The 19,842-nt window shown below is 41.8% G+C and overlaps 1 protein-coding gene and 1 long non-coding RNA gene across 4 annotated transcripts in view; one reads left to right on the top strand and one right to left on the bottom strand.

The window, feature by feature from the left end:
* SLC35F1 (solute carrier family 35 member F1) overlaps positions 1–19,842 on the bottom strand; it is a 225,747-nt gene that overhangs the window by 131,159 nt on the left and 74,746 nt on the right. The gene's annotated exons all lie outside the window — the stretch shown is intronic.
* On the top strand, positions 13,373–16,094 carry LOC135298073 (uncharacterized). The gene is made up of 3 exons (XR_010360045.1): positions 13,373–13,567; positions 14,060–14,146; positions 16,007–16,094. It is a non-coding gene; the product is annotated as an uncharacterized LOC135298073 (long non-coding RNA).

Raw genomic sequence — 19,842 nt, 5'->3', positions numbered from 1 at the left:
AAATTACTTATTTGCATCACTGTCCTTTCTGGTGACTTCTTGCTCAAGCGTGCTGACCCAGGACTGCTCATTGCCATTTTACATGCTGATTTTGCTCCTTGTATGTGGAAAAAAAGAGCAGAATGTGGCATTGCACTGCCTTTTGTGGCCAGACTCTGTGACATGCTTATTTGGCACCAAGTGCATTTCAAGACAGGACAGCACATGCTGCTGCTGTGACTGAGATTCTGGGTGCCTGGACATTTATCCCCTGTCAGTTAAAACACCTACAACTTCTTTGGCTCATCAGCAGCTCCTGCCACCCGGAACACTGACAATACCCACTCTTCTCTGCACATGCCTGAACTAGATTATCAAATTTTTTTTTCTTATTTTTTTTAATCCTCCACTAGAATCATGCATTTGGATGACTGAGTGCTCATAAGCAAAAGACAACAGCAGCTTGTGGTGCTCTGAGCTGCCCTAAAACTTGAGGCCCCCTGCTCCGCTCACAAGAACAGAGAAGGAGAGGAGCAGATACACTCCCAGCTCCAGAGATTCCTCAAAAGGCAGCCTACAGTCCTTCCTCAGTGACACCCAGCTCAGCTGGGGGGCTGCTGGACATCTGTAATTCTGCCCACTGTGCACTAGATGCCACTGCACTGATTGTTTTTAGCAGGCAAAGAGCCATTGCCTTTCCTCTGGCTGCCACACTCCACCTATTAAGAGGCTACTGATGACCACCGGCGTGGAAGTTCGACACAGTCTAGGAAAACTCCCAGCACTCAGGACAGGGGTACCTTTGCTTTGCAGGTGACAAACTGGGGTACAGAGACTACAGCATGGTTTAGCCATGGACGGGGTATGCAAGGCTGACAATGCATGGGCTGAGGCAGCAGTCACCCGCACTCACCACCAGACTGAAGTGCCAGAGAGATCAGATTTCTGCCTCTCTCCCTCTGCCACGGCTGAAGCCAGGAACAGACAGGAGATCAACAGGGAGGCAGGGTGGAGCAGAGGGAGCATAGCAGTCACACCTTGGCACCAGCAACATAACCAGCTAATTGCAAATAGGTTCCACACTGCATAGAGTTCCCACAGCCAATCCCAGTTTCTCAAGTCCCTATTGCCTGCTCATACCCCTAGACATCTTCCCAGGAGCCACTTCCACAGGTCTCACAGCCAGGCATCCTCTTGCCTCTGGGCACATCTCCAAGTTCTTTCAACAGCAAAACTGTCTGGTGATGAGGAAGGAGAAGCATCAGGAGAGACTTCCTAGGAGGCTAGAGAATCTGCTTCACTCAAGTTTTTTAAGAGGGAGTTAAAGGCAGCAGAAGATGATGTGTCCAGATTGTGACACATTCCACAGCCCTACCTCCTCACTCCCTCCCTTCTTCCCCCCTTCCAATATCAAAGCAGCTCTATGGTCTGGGATAAGGAAGAGCTACTGCAACTGCTAGTGGCTCCACAAAGCAGCTGAGGTGTTGGGAACCTCTGCAGTACACAATCTCTTTCAGCCTCATTTTCCTTTGGTTCTGAGAAGGGACAAACAGATCATGGAGGGACATCAGTTGCTCCTCCTCTACAGATTTCCTGGCAGGACACTGCCTGACCCAGATATGGCAACTTCTCACAGATGCCACACAGCAATCCCAGATGCCTTCCACACTCTCCCTCCCACCTGCCACATTGGGCTTTTTTTCCATAAACCTACTCAGGAAAGATATAAAAAACCTTGTGAATCTCCTTGTTCAATGCCTGACACAGTCAGTGATAGAGCATGTTCACCACCTGCTAAAGGCTGTGCAACGTCTAATTAATAACCTGCCATGTAGCTCATTGGAAACAGCTATTTACAGCTGTGCTGACAGGATGCCACTGGTATTTTGAGGGCATCTCCTGCAGCAGGAGTGGGTGAGACCTAGCTGCAAGGGGCACAGCTTTCCAAATGTTAAACCCTGCTTTGCCCCTCCCAAGACAAACTAAACTCTGTTAAACCCTGCTTTGCCTCTCCCAAAACAAACTAAACTCTTGGTTTAGGCACAGGCCAGAAAACATGGCTGTGCATTACCTCAGTGCCAAGAAATACGGCAGCAGTCCAGCAGCAGCTGAGAGCATTTGCACACCTGCAAGGCCTTTTTATATTTGCTCTGCCAACTGAGTTCATTTGCAAATTCTGTTTCTACGCACATTTTGATGTCTTGCAGGAGCTGAGCAAATGAAATTAAGGACTCTGACAAAAGCAGGTTTCATCTCTAGGCTAAGCTGTATGAAATAGGAAACAACCAAAGTCTAAATTGAGGTCTTCCTCTAGGTCTAAATCAATTAACCATAAGATCTGTCAAACTTAGAGCTATGTTAAAAAAGATTCAGCAATGATAAATACTTGAGTCAGCTGTTTCTTGCCCAAACAGTGAGATTTTAAGACATACTTTTATGGCCATGGTAATCTGCAGTTCTGTTTTTGTTCTTTTTCATTTCTGCTCAACAGCTGTAAAACCTTGATTTCTTTGCTGTGTCAATTTTACCCTCTCTTGGGCAGCCACTGGGCAGGTCCCCATAGTGGAAAGAAGGCTGGTCCAAGAGGTTTCCAAAGGCTGAGGGACAGTGTAACACAGCCATACATGTTAGCCTTGACCTGGGCAGCCACAAGACCTAGGACAGTACTGCAGATGGGTGAGCAAGCCTGGCTGCTCATGGGACTGGGTCCAAAAGCCCCTCCTTACGATGCCCATAGCTCCTCAGTGTGGTGTCATCAGTAACTCCTGCCACTGCATTTCCCCACAGATCCTGCATGTAGCTTCTTCCCATGGTGCCTCCCGAACTTCCCCCTTCCCTTCTGAGCCCACTGGAACCAGCAGCCATGTGCTGGAGCCAAGATGGCTGACAGGACATGTGCTCATCCAGGCTGGAAAAGATCTTTAAGATCACAAAGTCCAACTTTAAGACAGCATTGCCAAGTCCACTACCAAACCATACTCCTAAGCTCCATACCTACATGTTTTTTAAATATCTTCAGGGAGGTACACTTCCCTGGACAGCTTTTCCCAATGCTTGACAACTCTTCCCATGAAGAAATTTTCCTAATATGCAATCTGAACCTTCCCTGGTGCAAGCTGAATCTCCTGTCAGGTACCTGTACAGAGTCATAAGGTTGTCCTTTTCTTCAGACTAAACACCACCAGCTCCCTCAGCTGCTTCTAAGACCAGTGCTCCAAACCTCTCACCAGCTTTGTTTCTCTTTTTTGTGCACTCTCGGTGTCTTCCTTGTAGTAAGGGGCCAAAACCTCCACAGTATCACAAAACAAGATATACGTTTGCATTCTGGAATAACTACTGTGCAAAAGGTATTTTTTAATGATGATTATTAAAGCTTTTACCTGGGTGATATTGGTTTGTTTTATGAATTAGCATATTTTGCATAGCTGATATCAAGCATTACTATCACAGGTTCGCCACAGCTATCACTTGCTGCCAGGTACATAATTCTGTAAATGAGATTTATAGAAACTCTCCCACAGAGTAAGCCTATGCATGCAAGTGTCACTCCATGAAAGCTCTCACTTGCTCTTTGCTTGTAGGTAAAGCTGTGTGCACACCCATCTGACATTCGGGGCATAAACAGCCCTTGCTGCTGAACAGGGAATTGTAGAAGAAAATACAAAGCAGCCTGCAGAAATGCATAAAGTATTTTGTACATCTGTAGAAGAAAGAAGGCAAAGAAAACTGGGAAAGACTGTAGGCAAATATTCTTGAATGAAATAGAGTGAGAGAAAGAGACTAGTTACTAGAACAATAAGGCTTTTCTTATATTTCAACAGGATGTCCAACACCAGCATCCAAATTATGACTTTTACCACCCAATACCAGAGTGACACATTTAGTGGGTCATTGCTTGAGCTCTCTTGTAAAATTTACAATGCCAAACACAAATCATTCTCAATTTGCATTCCAGAGCACAAAACTGATTGAATCCAAGATTTCCAATGGCAGTACACGAGTGTTACCCTAAATATCTGACATGATTCAGTGTCTTTTGTAGTGCAACCAACTCTTACAGACGTTTTACTCCATGCTTTACAGCACTGCAATGCTTTTAGTCAATGTGTCTTATCCAAGTGCTGGCATCAGCACATCAGCCACAATTGGAAAAAAAAAAAAAAAAAGAAAAAAAAAAGGCCAACTGGTAAGCTTTGTATAAAACTTTGGTTACAGGTCGTAATGTATTTTAGGCATGAAAATTATTTGGAGCCCAGGCCAAACAGAATAGCCTCCCACCTTTATCTCAATCACCATTTCAACCACAGAGCAAGCACCAGAAAATTCTGCAAGCACTTCTGTGCTATTTCAAATCTGGCCCTGCTTCTAACAGCTCAGTTAGAACCAGAAAGCCAGTAGCTATCAACAAGAAGAAATGCCAGCATGGACTTTGATTGGTCCCTCTAGCAAGTCTCTGGTTTGTTGTACTTTGGTTTCTTCACATTCTGCAGTCCAGCAAGGGCATGGAAATTACCATGTATGAATCCATATGGACATGCAGGTTTGGGGTCACCTTCTAATATTTATCTTTAGATTCTTCTCCTGGCTTGGGGCAGAACAGGGTTAATTTTTGTAGTGTCTAGGAACAGGCATGGCCAGGTTACTCTCTCACCTCATGTCACTGCCTGGGGCAGGGGAAAGAGATTGTTTTGGGAAAGAAGGGTTTCCCTTCAGTTGAGTAGATGCGGTGGAGGGACCTTGGACCAAGCATGAGTGTGATGCAGAAGAGAAGCAAAGTCCGCTCAGATGAGACATCTGTGGTGGCCAGATTGCAGGGCAATGCAATACCACTTTGCAAAAACACTTCTGAATAAGAGACAATTTCAAAGCTACAGCCTGCAACGACCACAGCTTCAACAAGACTTTTGAGGTACTGCAAGAATAGTTTTGACAATTCCATCACTCACTGTAATTTTATTTCCTGACTGATCCATTTAGAGCCTAGAGTTACTTCTCTAAGGAGTGGCTGTACTGTGGCCTTCTCTTAAGAAGAAGCCTTTTACATAATCATTTCACTTAAAAGAAAGTAAAGACAAGGACTGACAACATTAAAAAAACCCCAAACCCATCACATACCAAATAGAAAACCTGATACCTGATGACATCAATGAAATCCAGCTGAGAGCTTTAAAAATCCTACATGTCATCTGTCAGTGCTCTTTTGAACTCAGGGCAATGCAGACAAGTATTATTAAAATATGCCTGTTTTATTCACATGGGCCAAAAGTGAACTGGAAGTCTTCTTTCCAAATAAGAAAATGTACAGGAATGCATTCAGTCAGACAAAAAAAATTAAGTTACATCAAAATCTACATACATTGTGTATTACATACATTAAGTTACATCTACATACATTGTAGAACAAGTTCACTTCTGCCCTGTGAAATGCAACACAGCTCTTTTCTTCAGGCTAAGTATGTTGTGTAAAAAAAGAAATACGTGTCTGTATGTAGGCTCCAGTTCACCACTATATGCTTAAAGAGATTATATTACATTAGAAAATCTCCTAATTAAGAGTTCAGAGGCTTCATGCAAGCCAGCAGAAAACCAAATGAATATGTGTTATGAATGCACACGCACACACACAAATACTCTGTTAGTCAGTGGTCGCCTGACAATGCTCTTTGCACACCTAATTATACCATTAGTCATCTTAACGTTTTCATTACTCTTTCTAATGCATACTGGGCTGCAGTCATCTAAGTCATACAGCTCCTATAGGAAAAACGTGTTTTATGGAACCACTGTCTCCAGTGTACAGTTTAATAATGTTAAAAAGATATCAACATAAAATTAATGACTAAATTTTTCATGAAGGGAGCATTACATTCCCACCTAATTGTGGTTTAAGCAGTTATTTCTCTATTATTACTACAGTGCTGAAACTAATGTTCAGTAGCCCATTGTATAATCCGATGGAGAATCCAAATGACTCTTGGTGCTAATGACAAATATCCTTAGAGAATAAATATCTTGTGGACACTGTGCCAGTTCTAATTTGACTGATTGCATTTCAGCTCGTGCAATGAAATATTTTCTGGCAGTGTTTGAAAAGAAACAATTAAATAAGACTTCAGTTACTTTTCTGTCAAAGGAAATATTTTCAGGCTCTGTAACTTCAAGTCACTACAAAGCAGAAACTTCCTAACTGGTGTCAACATACCTGGCATCAAAAATCCAGCACATTTACCCTCATACAAGAAGTCGAGAGCAGTGTGCTGCCATGAACCTTGGCTGGCTTTGCTGCAGTTCTCCCTTCCCCTAAAGGGCAGAGCAGTCTGTTCTCAACACAATACAGAAAAGTCAGAACAGTCTAAGCAAGAAAACAGTGTTTTAACTTCTTCTGAAATGCACGTGGCCAAGTGTTTTACATTTCTTCTGTGTTTAATCTAATGAATTTGAAGGAATTTTAGGTATTATATTACTTAAGTTCTGTCATGCGTAATCCAACAGTGAGTATTTGTCATATAAAGGGAGAAAACATTTTGCTTTTCTTTCTCCCATTCCCTTCCATCAAGTGCAGGAAGAGCTAACCCAAGAGTCTGAAGAAACAAGTTTTGCATCTCTCAAGAGGAGCCACAGCTTGGACAGCATGTGCACAGCCTCTCCCACACAGTCAGACCAGGGTGCTTCTGCTCCAGAAGCATGCAAATAGCATCTTTTCACCTCCTCAGCCTTGCCCAGGAAAGCTGTTTCCAACCTCCTTAGCCACTGCAGTTTCAGTTCCTCCACACATCCTTACCTGTCTTATTTTTACTGATCGTTCCTGTATGTCTAAAATCTACCCTTCCCTTCCTCCACTGCTCACATAGCATCTGCTCCCATTTATGCCTCTTTCCAAATCTGATTTCTGTGACCTTGTAGTCTTTCTAATTCCACATTTTACCTCAGTTAGAGATAAAAATAGATTTTCTTCATAGACATCTTACTTGCCTTTTGCTATGCTCACATTACCTCCTCGTTCTTCACTGATTGCACTCCTCACCTTAAAATACTCTCCTCAAAATATTAAATATATCTTCTAAACACTCCTTTTCCCACAGAGGCTATTTTGTTCCCTGTCACACAGAGATGGATGCTGTCTTACAGCTTTGTTTTGCACATTTGGCTCACTGTGTCAATCAGTGTCTTTGGTGCTGCACAAGTTACTTTAAGCCACTATCTGTTTTCTCCTAGAACTGCTCAACCTCCACCTTCCCTAATGACTGCAAAGTCCTAGGTGACTGGCAGATCAGTCATTCTGTTCTAGCTTCTCTAAGTCTAGTACAAGACAAAAAATGCAGAAAAAAAGTTATTCCTACACATGAATTTGCAGAGATTTACCACCTAATTTACCAGGTACAAAGCCTGTGATTTCCCACTTAAATTTGTAAACAGCACAAATGTTTTTCAGGACAATACAACAGATATTTCCTGCAAATTTGCAATGTGTATGATGACTTAGAGATGCTTTTGAACAGAGTGACACCTCCCACTCTTTTTGTTAAATATTTGCTTTTATATGACTCATTTTAATTCATCACATTTCTCCACATTGATATTTACACTTTTTCCACCATTGTCTTAATCACAATAATTTATTTCATAGGTTTGGCCCAACTTAACATTGTCTGTGATCCAGTCCTGCAAGAATACAGAAAGCCTTTACCTGATGGACTGCCCAGGGAGCTGGTGGAGTTATTGACCCTGAAAGTGTTTTAGAAAGACTGAATGTGGCACTTAGTGCCATGGTCTGGTTGACATGGTGGTGTTAGGTCATAGGCTGGACTCAATGGTATCCAAGGTCTTTCCAACCTAGTTAATTCTGTGATTTTTTTCCAAATGGGCAAAATTGTACCAATTAATAGCTACCCATTCATATAAGGATTTATGTACTTGCATCACAAAGGAACAAAACAGAATGTTTTTAACTGAATAAAACAAACTGATTCATTTTATCTAAGTGCCAGAGTTAACACCAGTGCCCTTAAATTGTCAGAGAGACACACACCATAAACCATGTGCTGGAAAAGCTGACAGAAAGAGCAAAAAGTTCTTTTCCCTCCAGTTTAAGTTGAACTCTTTCCACTGACTTGACTCTGCTGGGCTGGACTGTACAGCTCCCTGGAGGCTGAAGAAAGAAAGAAGGTGTATATGATGCCTGACATGTACAGTTTGAAACCTGAGGAGGGAAAAAGGCAGTGACATTTTACTGAGTGTATGGCCCCATCCAAAAAATGGGCTGAAGTCTTGCTCGATATTTCTCACTTTTCAAAATTAACATTTTTATATAAGAATCCCCCAGGCACTGGATAAATCAGCTATTGTTCATTTTCTAAAATTATATTAGAAAAACAAATAAAAATTTTTGTGGCCAATTCAGGATGATTCAGCCAAGCTGTAAAACGAAGGGTGCCTTGAGCTATTCCTTTGTCTAACAGATCATTTGCTTTGTGTAGGATGCTTCTTCACAGCAGGGAGCTTGTAGCCCAGATCCCCTTTAATTCTTCTCGACTAAACCCAAAGACAGAGCCACAGGAAGTAGAAATCATTGCAGAACACAAGTGACAATGACCTAGCAGCTTAGTTAGTGGTAGAGATGTCAAACTGCAGCCCACTCTCCAAATGTCCCTCTGCCACTTGCCATAAGCATGCATTCCTGTAATAAAATCAAAGACTTAAGTCCCATCAGAGCACTTGGAAGGGTGGAAAAAGCTGGCAAACCATGCAAGACTACCCACAGACTTTATGGGGGCAGCTGAAAGGTGATAGGACAAGGAATAAAGACAAGATTTCCCCTGTAAATCACATATACACACTGCCAGCCTGGTCTGAGCTCTGACATAATGGTCAGGTTTTTGGGAGCGGTTTAGGACCACAACACAGCTCTTCCACCGAGACAAAATAACTCTACAGTGATCAATGTTCCCACATTACCTACCACAATGTTACTTAACTGCTGAGGGCTTAAGTGAAGTAGAACAAAAAAGCCTCTTGGAATTCTGACAGACTTGTGCCCATGGATGCTGGAAACAGCTTAGCCATGGACCTTAAATCAAGCAAAATGAGAAAATAAAAAATTAATGAAAACCAGAGATGACACCTCTTCTGCACCTCTTCAACACCTCCACTATCCATGGGGGAAGCAACCAGAAGATGTTAAAGGGTGTTTACAGTTTTACAGTATAAGCAGCTCTGAATTTAAGTTCGGGGATTTTTTTTAGATTCCCCCCATACCTTAAACTTTCAAGACTTCCACTTATGTTCTGGATGTTGAAGGCAATTCAGAACATTTCCCATCACTTCTTGCAGATATTTCCCTCCAGTCCTCTGAGCATTGCAATAGGAAACCAGCACAGCCATATCCCCTGTCAGACTAAAAAATATTTTCTTCCAAATCAGTTGGCAGCAGCCCTGGTGAAATTAGTTTTTCTCCATCTTATACCATACAATCTCTGCCCCTAGAAGTTCAGACAGCAACTGCAAATTTTCTTTGCCACACATCCTAGTAAGCCTCCACCAGCAATGCCTGTCTGATCCGAAAGGGTACCACAATTAATCAGAACAAAAGTATATCAGGGCAGCTGACAGCAAGGCAGGAAGAAAGAGTAATGTCCCAACCATGAAATAACGCAGCAACAAATTTTATGTATGGTTTCATTTGTTCCAGTCCCTTTTCTTGCTGACATTTAGACCTTTTTCTCTAGCTTAATTTCTTATAACATGAGAGTATGTCTTGAAATTTCAAGGTCAAGTGCAGTGCCATCTACGCATATTCCTTGTGCTGGGTTCAACTTGCAAGATCTCTCTACTGAAAAACACAATTACACCAATACAAGTTATCCCCTTTTTTTGCATGCTAAAGTACATAACCCATTATTTTAGTGGTGCAGCTGAACTCACACAAAGGGAACAAAAGATTTTAATCGTATCCACATTATATATTACTGCCATGAACTGAATTTTGTAATCGCAATGTAAAAGAATAAATTGCAACTTTTTTTTCAAAACCAGAACTATTTACATGGTTAGACAAAAACTCTCAAAGCAGTTAACTATATGGGAAAGAACTGGATTATTAACTTGAAAAAAATACGTCCAAACCAAACTGTTGTGTACATTAACTTCTCTTCCAAAATTATGAAAAAGATGGGAAAGGGAGGAGCTGGGTGGACACTCTTTCTAGATGTGGCTGGTCTCCTGTGCTGCACCAGCCAAGTGAAAAAATGAGCTTCAGAGAAGTGACCTGGAAGAAAATCATCCTTAAGCTTGCTGTTTCTATAGGCCCAATAACACCAAATTTCCTCCTGGGGTAAGCCTGCTGAGCTCTGACACAGTTTTGCTCAAGGCCAAGTGTCTGACTGCCCGGGAAGCACCAGCACCTCCTCTGCACCTGCATCCACACACACACGTGGGGCCAGCACAGACCAGTGCCCCCAGCACCTCTTCTCTGCAGCCAGACCCACCAGCAACACAGGCCTCACATTTCTAAAACACATATCCTAATGTGATGCTAGGGCACACACAAGGTACCAACTGCTATCCAGGGGGAAGTTTTTCTGAAGTTTTCCTTTTCTGCAAATAATGTCTTTGAGATTTTCATTTGTGCATGTCTTCATGCTGAAGTAATTTTCCTGTAGAACTGTGCCTGTTCACTCCTTGGTGATTTTTTTTTTTAGATCTCAAGTTAATTGACTGCCAATTAACTGAAGCTATTTAGAAAAACAAGTCAGAACTCTCCCCAAACATTTGTAATGGTCTGTAAATATTTGTAGCTTGGTTTAATCTGATCCCCAAGGTAAAGTAGAAATGTTTGTAGTATACATTTTAAGATTGCTATAATTAATGGTTGACTGACAGGTTTTCACTGTCTGGAGAAGCTCAGCATTGTTGCCCTGTGGCTTTTTAAACTGTGGGGGTTTTTTGTAAAAACACCAGAAACAACTTCTGAAGCTCCAGCTCTGGGCCTACTTCTTTATTTATTCAGCGTCCTCTGATAAATTTTTCATTTAAAAACTTCTGGAATTCAACTATAATAGATCCCATAAGTAGCCAAAGATAATTTTGAGGACCTTAAATTCTAAAATAAAATAAAAAAAAATTGTGCACCTGAGTAGTGCGAGATACAGGGAGCAATTTTAGGATTACCCATAAACCAGAACACATCATGTATATAAACAATCACAGTATTCTGTAATTTGTGATGCTTGATTATATGCAACCTCTAGATTGTGAACCCACATCCAAGTGCTTTCTACAATTTATTAGTGTCAAAGCATGGATATATGCAATATCTTGGTTCACCAGCACAAATACTCAGTTTACATCTATGTTTACTTACTTGATTGCAGAGGGACATGGTGCACGCTGCAGTAATCAACTTTTCTCAAGTTACAGACCAGAACTGCAAGAAAGTCTTTCTCCATTCTCATATGAACAGACTCTTTTGTCAAGAAGGGAAACCTAAAAGGGTTCATACCAATTTTTGTTTTCTTTTTTTAATCAAAAGTTTCTCTCTTCAACTCTACCTAAAGTATAAAGTAGCTTTTTTCAAGCTAGAAACACAAATGCCTTCTTGAACACAGTGAGTGGACAATAATCAGAGTTAATTATGACTTTCCTGTGTGGGTGGAATCTATCTTTATAATATCTAAATGTAGTAATTTAAATCTTCAGTACATAGTTAAAGATTGCTGCTTAAGTGCTTTTACTTTATACAGACACACATGTATATCCCCATCCGTATAAAGTAGTTGATGAGATGGATCACGAAGCAAACGGAGAAGAATTTTTCATGAACAGATAGTTACTCACCTTTGCATATGGTTGTTTCTGAATCTCAAGACTGTGATGCACACTGTGATTAAATGATTACTTCCAGTGACTTCCAAGGTAGTAATAAAGAAATCTCTATGTTTACATGGAAGTTCACAAAAATGCAACTATATTTAATATACTGTTTAGATTAGCCTACTACTGTTGCTTTGAGCTGGTGAAGTAATAGAAACATAACACTAAGAATAGTATATATAAGAATAATTAGACGAAGTTGCCTAAAGGGTATAATCTAAGCATCTGCACTCCCAAATGTTTTGGTTTTAAATTTCCTACTAATTCTAGCCTTATGCTGTTACTGATATGCTCTTACACAGAATGATCAGAAGATATATTTAAAACATGAAAACTATTAGGAAAACATCAATTTCAAGCTCAATTAGTCTTTCCAACAGAAGGTTATACATTTTCCCCTCACATTTAATTTACTGTAGTCACCTGACAATTAAATCATACAACCTCCTCAGGACTGTTTAAGATCTACATTCATATGTATCTTATGTGTTACCCATTTTAGCCAATAATGCACAGGAATGACTTTTCAGAGTCTGCAATATTTTCTTGCTGAGCCATCTGATTGCAACAACCCATAACCAAAATTCTCACTTTCTGACAATCCTGTTAGCAAAGCCTTGGAGTTCCATTAAAAAAAACAGCCCCAGCAGCTGAAGAACGCTGGTGGACTGTGCTTTCCACAAACCAAAAGACAGAGAAAGCAGAAACCAGATGCCACATTTGATGATAAGTATCTGCCTCTTATGTCAAAATAACTGCTCGCTGTATTGCATATGATCTTTAGAACTGTAGAGAGAACCTCAGAGATGGGTGGCTGGAAGAAACAGGCAGACTAAGGTGTTTAACACCTGCTGCACAGGGGCATTTAATCCTACAATACATCCTGGAAGAACTAGGCTCTGTGTTTTGGGACCATAGCTTTGATGAGGTTGATGCTGTGATAGTCTCTGGGGTTTTAAGGGTAACATTCACAGGGTTGACAAGATCCCAGAATTCATAATCAAGTCCTTCCCTGTTGGCAGCTTAGACTATAATGGCAGAAGTGGCCCTACCAACATGCGCTCACACCTATTTTAGCAGTCACAAAGCCTGAAAGCACTTATGGGGTCCTAAGACTTCTCCTTCTCCTGACTAACAAAGCTTTTTTGGCTCTGCAGAAAAGGTCATCAGAACCCATGGCAGAGAAGTTTGCTTCAAGCTACTCCAGTATCTGGAAAGACCACAGCAGTCTCAGTTGTGAGTTGTAAAAGCAATACAGACATGTTTTTTTGAAGTGAGAACATCTGGAGATGTCCAATAGAATTATGTTTTTTTCCTGGTGATGAAGCATAAGGTTAAGCGGCACAGCTTTAACCATTGATGTGAGCGATTTGTGCAGCCTGTCAGAATTGTGCATCCAGTTGAACAATAGACAGTGGGTGGGGAAGGGCTTCTTAAATGCCATTGTGACACAAGTAAGATGTAAAAGGTGTATTTAAGAAGCTATTCTTAACTCTCTTCTCCCAGAAGGAGTCCATACCTCCAAAAGTGCACCTCAGCTGCTGGGTGATGTCAGGAGATGCTGTCCCATTGACTCCCAGTTGTGGGAGCCACCCCAGCAGCAAGCACACAAGCAAGGAAGTGCCATCCATCCAGAATAAGCCACCAAAACAAAGAACAAACAGCAAGCAGGAAAATGAAGGAGCCAGCAGACCCACACCAGCTTTGTCAGGAAGGAGATGTATGAAAGTAGCTATAGATGAACAATTCCTATTCCTAAATCAGGGTGGAAAAATCCATTTTTGTGAACCCAGAAAGAGGAAACCCAATACAAAATTACTTGAGGAAAAACAAATTTTGAGGGCACATGAGCTCATAATTCAAAAGAGCTAAACTCATTTAAAAAAAAAGGCAGTTCATGAAAACACAGAGCTCCAATGAAAAAAACAGGTTGCACAATCCATTACCCTAAAAACAAAACAAAAAAAACAAAACAGAAGGGCTGTCAGCATGTCTAAGAAATCAGCAGCTTCCCTTCATTAACTCTGATTGCTGTGCATTAGTGATTCTAGGTGATGCACAGATGATGGAGCTTTCAGTCAGGCTGGAGCAGAGGTAGATTCCAGGCACCTACCTAAACTCCCCTTTGATCATTGTTAACATCAGCCTTACCCCGTACAAACCATACTGGTGGCAAATCAATAGAATTTCTGTGTGTTTTTTGAATTTTAAGATGCAAACACCCTTCACCAATGCTTGGCCAATGGAGCAACTGGAGATGTTTTCACAGCTGCCTGTTGACAGTTCACAGATTGATCAGGTGAGTAGATGAGACTGCACTTCTTAGTTTCCAAGTATGGGTTGGGTTTGAAGACTTTGCACACTCATGTACAGACAATTGATTTACCTCTGAAATAGTATTAATGAAATTAGGTTAAAATATTTATCAGAAATCAACCCACACTAATGAACAACATACAGCACAGAACTACTTGTCTTAAATTCTGATTCTGCTCCTTTCTGCATATGGAGAGTATTAGTACAGGAAATTATTCCAGCACATGATTAAATCCCTCTGAAGTAAAAAGAATACAAGTGCAAGCTTAAAGTTAAGTGGATACTTATGTAGCCTTCCCAGACAAGGGAGTGCAATTGGGGCCACAATCTTTAACTGTATATTATGATCCTGTATTCCTCCAGTGTTATGACATTTCTTAAAGGCTGATAAGCATCTATATCACATGCACTCTTTGGCTGGAGTCAAGCATAACTCATGAAAGTAATCTTGTTTCACACTAAATTATACTTGCAGGTCCTTCTCTAAATTAATCAAAATTAAAGTGTCAGTGTGGGTTGGTTGCACAAAGCCCATTTTGGCTCATACCCCCTGAATTATCATGGCTTTACAGAGAGGACTCTAAGACCTAAATGTCAGCCCCTCTGAACTGGGGAATTCTGCTGTCAAAAGACCTGTGGATACCCCACTCTCAAAAGCAATGTCATCTGGATCCACACTGCAACAGCTTGTGTAGTACCAGTGCTACTTCCCAAAGATTCCAAACATTTTCCTGTAACCTAGTATTTGATCACTGATACCTCAACAATGGCACATATCTCTCTTGGCCTCTTTTTTAGAAAGCTGATTTCCATTCTCTTTCATCCCAGCCTCTGAACATCTCAGAATCAATGATCTTGCTCAGAATAACAGTATCCTGCAAGACCTGCACTTGTGCATATACACACTCACACATATATAACCAAAAAAAAATCATAGAAGAACCACTCAAAGATGTCATGAAAATGGATCAGTGCTATTCTTGTATCTGCCTTTTGCACAGAAAGATGATTAATTTCTATTTGTGGAATCAAAGCAACTGGCTGCTTAACAAAGAAACTTGGTAGATTAAGGGAAGGGGGAAACCATACAAGTAAATCCTTGAACTTGGCTTGCTGCTGTGACTAGCCAAGAAGAATGGTGGGATGTTTCTAGGTGTACCCAGTGATCACCAAGATATGTTCCACTGTTACTCAGATTGGAGGCAGCAGGATTGCCAAGCATGGTATGACTTCCAGGCCAGCATGAACAGGGACGCTTTGCCAGGAAGGCATACTGACCACTGGGGGGGGTTCATGAGGAAAGACACCTTTCTTGAGCATCTGACCTAATCTTTACTTCTTTGTCTGAAGCTATTTAAAGACTAAAGAAAACAAAGAAAGATGAGAAAAGAACGTGCCCTGCCACCATTCATGGAGGCACTCCTACTCAGGAGCTACTATCAGGCTTAAGTAACAAGCACCATCAGCTCCAAACATTAACTTCTGTATCTTCCAGCAAGACCTTTTAGCTGCTCATAAAATGGAGGCAGAGTGCAGGTTATTTGTAAAGATTCCTTCCCTTAGGCACCCCCTTCTCACCTCCAAGCAGGTCTTGGACCAGACCCAAGAGTGGGACTAGTTTGGGGCTGCTCTTTTATGCAGCAGTCATGCATGAATAGGGGCCAGATACAAAGGCAGCATTGTATCAGCTTTGCTGGGGAGGTTGTAGCCTCGCTTTCCTCCTCCAAGCCACCCTCCCGAGGCAGGCAGCCCGCGTAGGAACACAGTGTTACGGATGGAGTATTTTTAAAGTTCCAAAAATAATTCCTGTGAAGAGTGAGAAATTGTGTTTGAATCCCGACAGAGCAACAGACAGGCTGAAGCTGGATGGAGGACATGTAGATCAGAGACAGAGCAGTCACGACAATGCTACTGAATATCTGAGGACCCAGACAAGGTAGAATATCTGCAGTCTGGGGGAGAAGGCGGCTTTTTTTCCTTCCTTTCTTTCCTACACAAGGCTAAAAAAGAGGGAAAAAAATCAGAGGAGTCTTGAAAATCACAGATTTCTATCTGCACTGAAAGCATACCGAAAAAGTGCTAACTTTTTTGATGGAGTCTTCAAAGCCTGCTTCTAAAGAGGCTTGAGGACAAAGAACACTGCTGTTAAATAAAAGGCAATCAAACCTATCAGAGAGGCACACCCAAAGCATTTCGTATAAACATCCCAAAAGGCATCTACTCAAAACTTAAGAGATTACTTTGGACAATTTTTGAAAAATGTGACTCACACTTGAGCAGATAAATAAGAGAGCTGCAGACCATGAAACCAAAGAGCTGCTAGGCTTAGGTCTCCAATGCTATCTCAAAAGTTGGTTGCAGGTATGGTAATGTTGACAGCAACTTTCCTCAAATTGCACGTTCTGGAGTTCATCCTCCCATTATATTTTTATTACAGTGAAATTGAATTAAAACTGATCAAACAATAGCTGTGGATTACAGAATATTTTAAGAGGATGTTCTTTCATTTTGAGCTAAAATGAAACATTGCCAAGGGCTGGCAGAAAAACAGCAAAGAAGGAACACGATTAAAAAGGAAAGCACTATTACAAAGACAAATGGGACATTCTGAACGTTGGCTATTTAAGATACTTACAGACCGTATAAAAATAATACACTGAGCTACTGAAATGGTGGTTTTGGGCAGGCATATGAAATTACACAAAGGCACTGGGGCTGTTGAAGTGGGAAAACCCTTCTCCTCTAGGCAAGGAAAATCAGAGAAAGGCTTTGTAACATGCAATGCTGCCAATCCATCAGGGCAGAGAAACCATCCCAAACAGCAGCTCTCACTGAGGTGTCAGGGGCAACACGTCTTCACGCTTCACTCCCCCTCTTAATTCTCGCTGGCGTGACCCATATGCTGAGTCCCCATCTGTGCTACACATACAACATCCCACTTCTCCTGTACTGGGTGGGAAGTGAAAAAAAGCAAGAGCTGGTCTAAAGGGCTGGAAACCTCTCTCACTGCAAAAAGTAATGAGCAGAAGCAGCTTGTTTTATTTCCCTGCTTTTTTGAAGGGCTGTGAAAATTTTAAAAAGGTATTAAAAAGAACATAGGCTTTTCCATTAATCCTTTAAAAAAGTTCATTAACACCTTGACTAACAGCTCTGCTCATGGTATTTTTTTGGGAGTGACAAATCCTAAAAGCATTGAAGTATGATTTGACCTTGGGATATTTTCTGTTTGTTGGTACATCTAAACTTGAAAATGAGGGTGCCATTTGGGTCAGGCAATAGGCTTGGTGGCAAATCATGGAACTAGGCTTTCAGGAGACAATTCTGCTGAGTGCACCCCAGGTGTTTCTAATGGGATGTCCAGGTGGCAGCATTAACCTGCCCCTGAGGGGGGTGTCCAGGCAGGCAGTGCCATCTCAGCAACCAGCTGGGATGGATGGCAGAGAGCAGAGCTGGAAACCACTGCACCGCCATCCAGCACAGCTGTACCATAGCCAACATCTCATCACTTATTAAGATAAAGAAAACCTATTTAGCTGACATTTGCTTTGTGTGCCATGAAGCCAGACTCTGCCTTTGCCCACACTTGCCCAGTTGGCACGTATGTTAACACACAAAAGAGTACAGACAGGCACCCACACTGCAGCAGCGTTTCCTTTCAAAAAAGAGCTAGGCCTGGCACTGCCACCCCAGGTCCTGCTTTATTCCAACTGTAAATGGCTTTTGCAGCGTGCCCAACTGGCACGTCCTTTAAAGTTACGACGGGGGTGGAATGGGGGTGTTGGCTTTGCTAACTGAATTAATCGGCTCTGAAGAAGCCAAATTTGCAATTCAGAGAGCCAGACTTGTGTTAAACTGCAGCCTGGACAAGGGAAGTGAGAGGAAAGCAGCCTTTCCCACACCTTCTCCCAGCACCATTCAATGCCAGGTGGAGGCATGAGGCCAGCCAGGGTGAACGCTACTCCTGCCAGCCCAGGTGGCAGCTCAGTACCACACAGGATGACACTTTCTGTCATACATACACAGCTGTCCTGGAGCAACCAGGCTGCTGTCACCTACTTGCTCACCCCCAGACCTAGAACAGCAGCCTAATAACAACCTTTGTTGCTCATTACTGCTTTAAACCAGGAATTCAGAGGAGGAGGACAGATTGAATTATTACCTCTCTGAACTAGACTGCCTTCAACTAATATTGTTAAAGGCTTATGTGAAATAATACAGGATGAATTGTGAACCTCTTTATTGGTTTCTGGGTAGGCAGTTTTAAATGCTAATCATAGCAAATTAAATTATTTCATTTGCCTCTGCCAATGGGCCATGTGATAGGGTAACTTTGGAAGACAGTGCTCTTGCAGGCTGTGCCTCTTACATGTTACACCAGGGCAATGTTAATCACCAGAAAATGTAATTACCTCATTGTTGCTATACTCATCTGTAAGAAGTAAAAATGAACTCCAGCAACAGGAAGACATGAAATATCCAACTTCTTGAATATTTATATCATCTATTTACTCTCCTCTGAACACTGAAATCTTGGTTAGTAGGTAAAGCTTACTGCAGAAGAGGAACATGTTTATAACCAAACTGATCTTTAATATATTTATTAAGAAGTCTACCACACATCTCCACATTGCAGAGAAGTATCCCAGTGAACATTTGTTGCCATCTCAAAATTTCAAAAGGTCCTTGCCAAGAACAAACACCAGCTTGGAACTCCTCTCCACAAGACAACTTCTCACACTCCACATTATTGTACAAAATATTTTTCACATCTCTATTCTGCATCTGGACAGATGAGGCAGAGACGTGAAATCCTTTCTCTGTAGCTTCTGATAGAAAGGCTACCAGACTCTGGGCTGAGGTCTCTCATGAGATCTAGGGCCATGTTTTGCTTGCACCTTTCTTCCATATTAACACTGCTTGCTTTCTACTGATCAACACCATGTTCAAAGCCTGAAGGCTACTGTCACTGGCCAGCTGTGCCTGTCAGTTGCTTTTATCTCTTCTGCAATCATGGGGCTGTCATTTGAACTACAACAGCGCAGTTGAAGCACCACCACCACTACTCTGCATCAATACTGGTATGAAGATGTTTCTGAAAGATGACTCTGTTGAAGTCAGAAATAGGAGTCATGCACAGATCATAGGCCAAAAAGTGTAATTTGAAAACACCATGTGAATGGCCACTGAAATTCATTGCTCAATTTCCATCTCCGGCAACTGCCTGCTCAGGAAAACTTTCCATTGCCGCCTGGCACATTGACTGTACCAGTTACAACAGCACAACTTATTATTCACATAGCAGGGGGGTTCAGCCCATCCATCTTTGCCAGGGCCATCAGCAGCTCCCCAAGAGTGCCTGCTTTCTCTCTTTACCTTTTGGTTGGTTGGTTTGGGTTTTTATTTAACGTGAGCATTTGTTTACACTGCTCCCCTTTCCCAAAAGTGGAATTTTTCACATAGTGGTTTTTCATTCAGCTGTCCTCTCATCTTCTCCAATACGCTGCTGAGCATGATTCCAGCTGGGCTTGATCATTCATTCTGTCTGTCCTGTGTCCACTAGAATCACTCTCACTTCCACTGGAATCTCACAGACCGTCTACAGCCCTGCCTCTGTTAAACTACTGCCCATAATGTGGAACACTGAGGCCTCAAGCTCTGCAAATGAGATTAGCACCTGTC

This window comes from Passer domesticus, chromosome 3 (genome assembly GCF_036417665.1).
Source record: "Passer domesticus isolate bPasDom1 chromosome 3, bPasDom1.hap1, whole genome shotgun sequence".
Taxonomy (NCBI): Eukaryota; Metazoa; Chordata; class Aves; order Passeriformes; family Passeridae; genus Passer; species Passer domesticus.
Note: the sequence above shows the minus strand (reverse complement) of the source record. Positions and strands in the feature narration are given on the sequence as shown.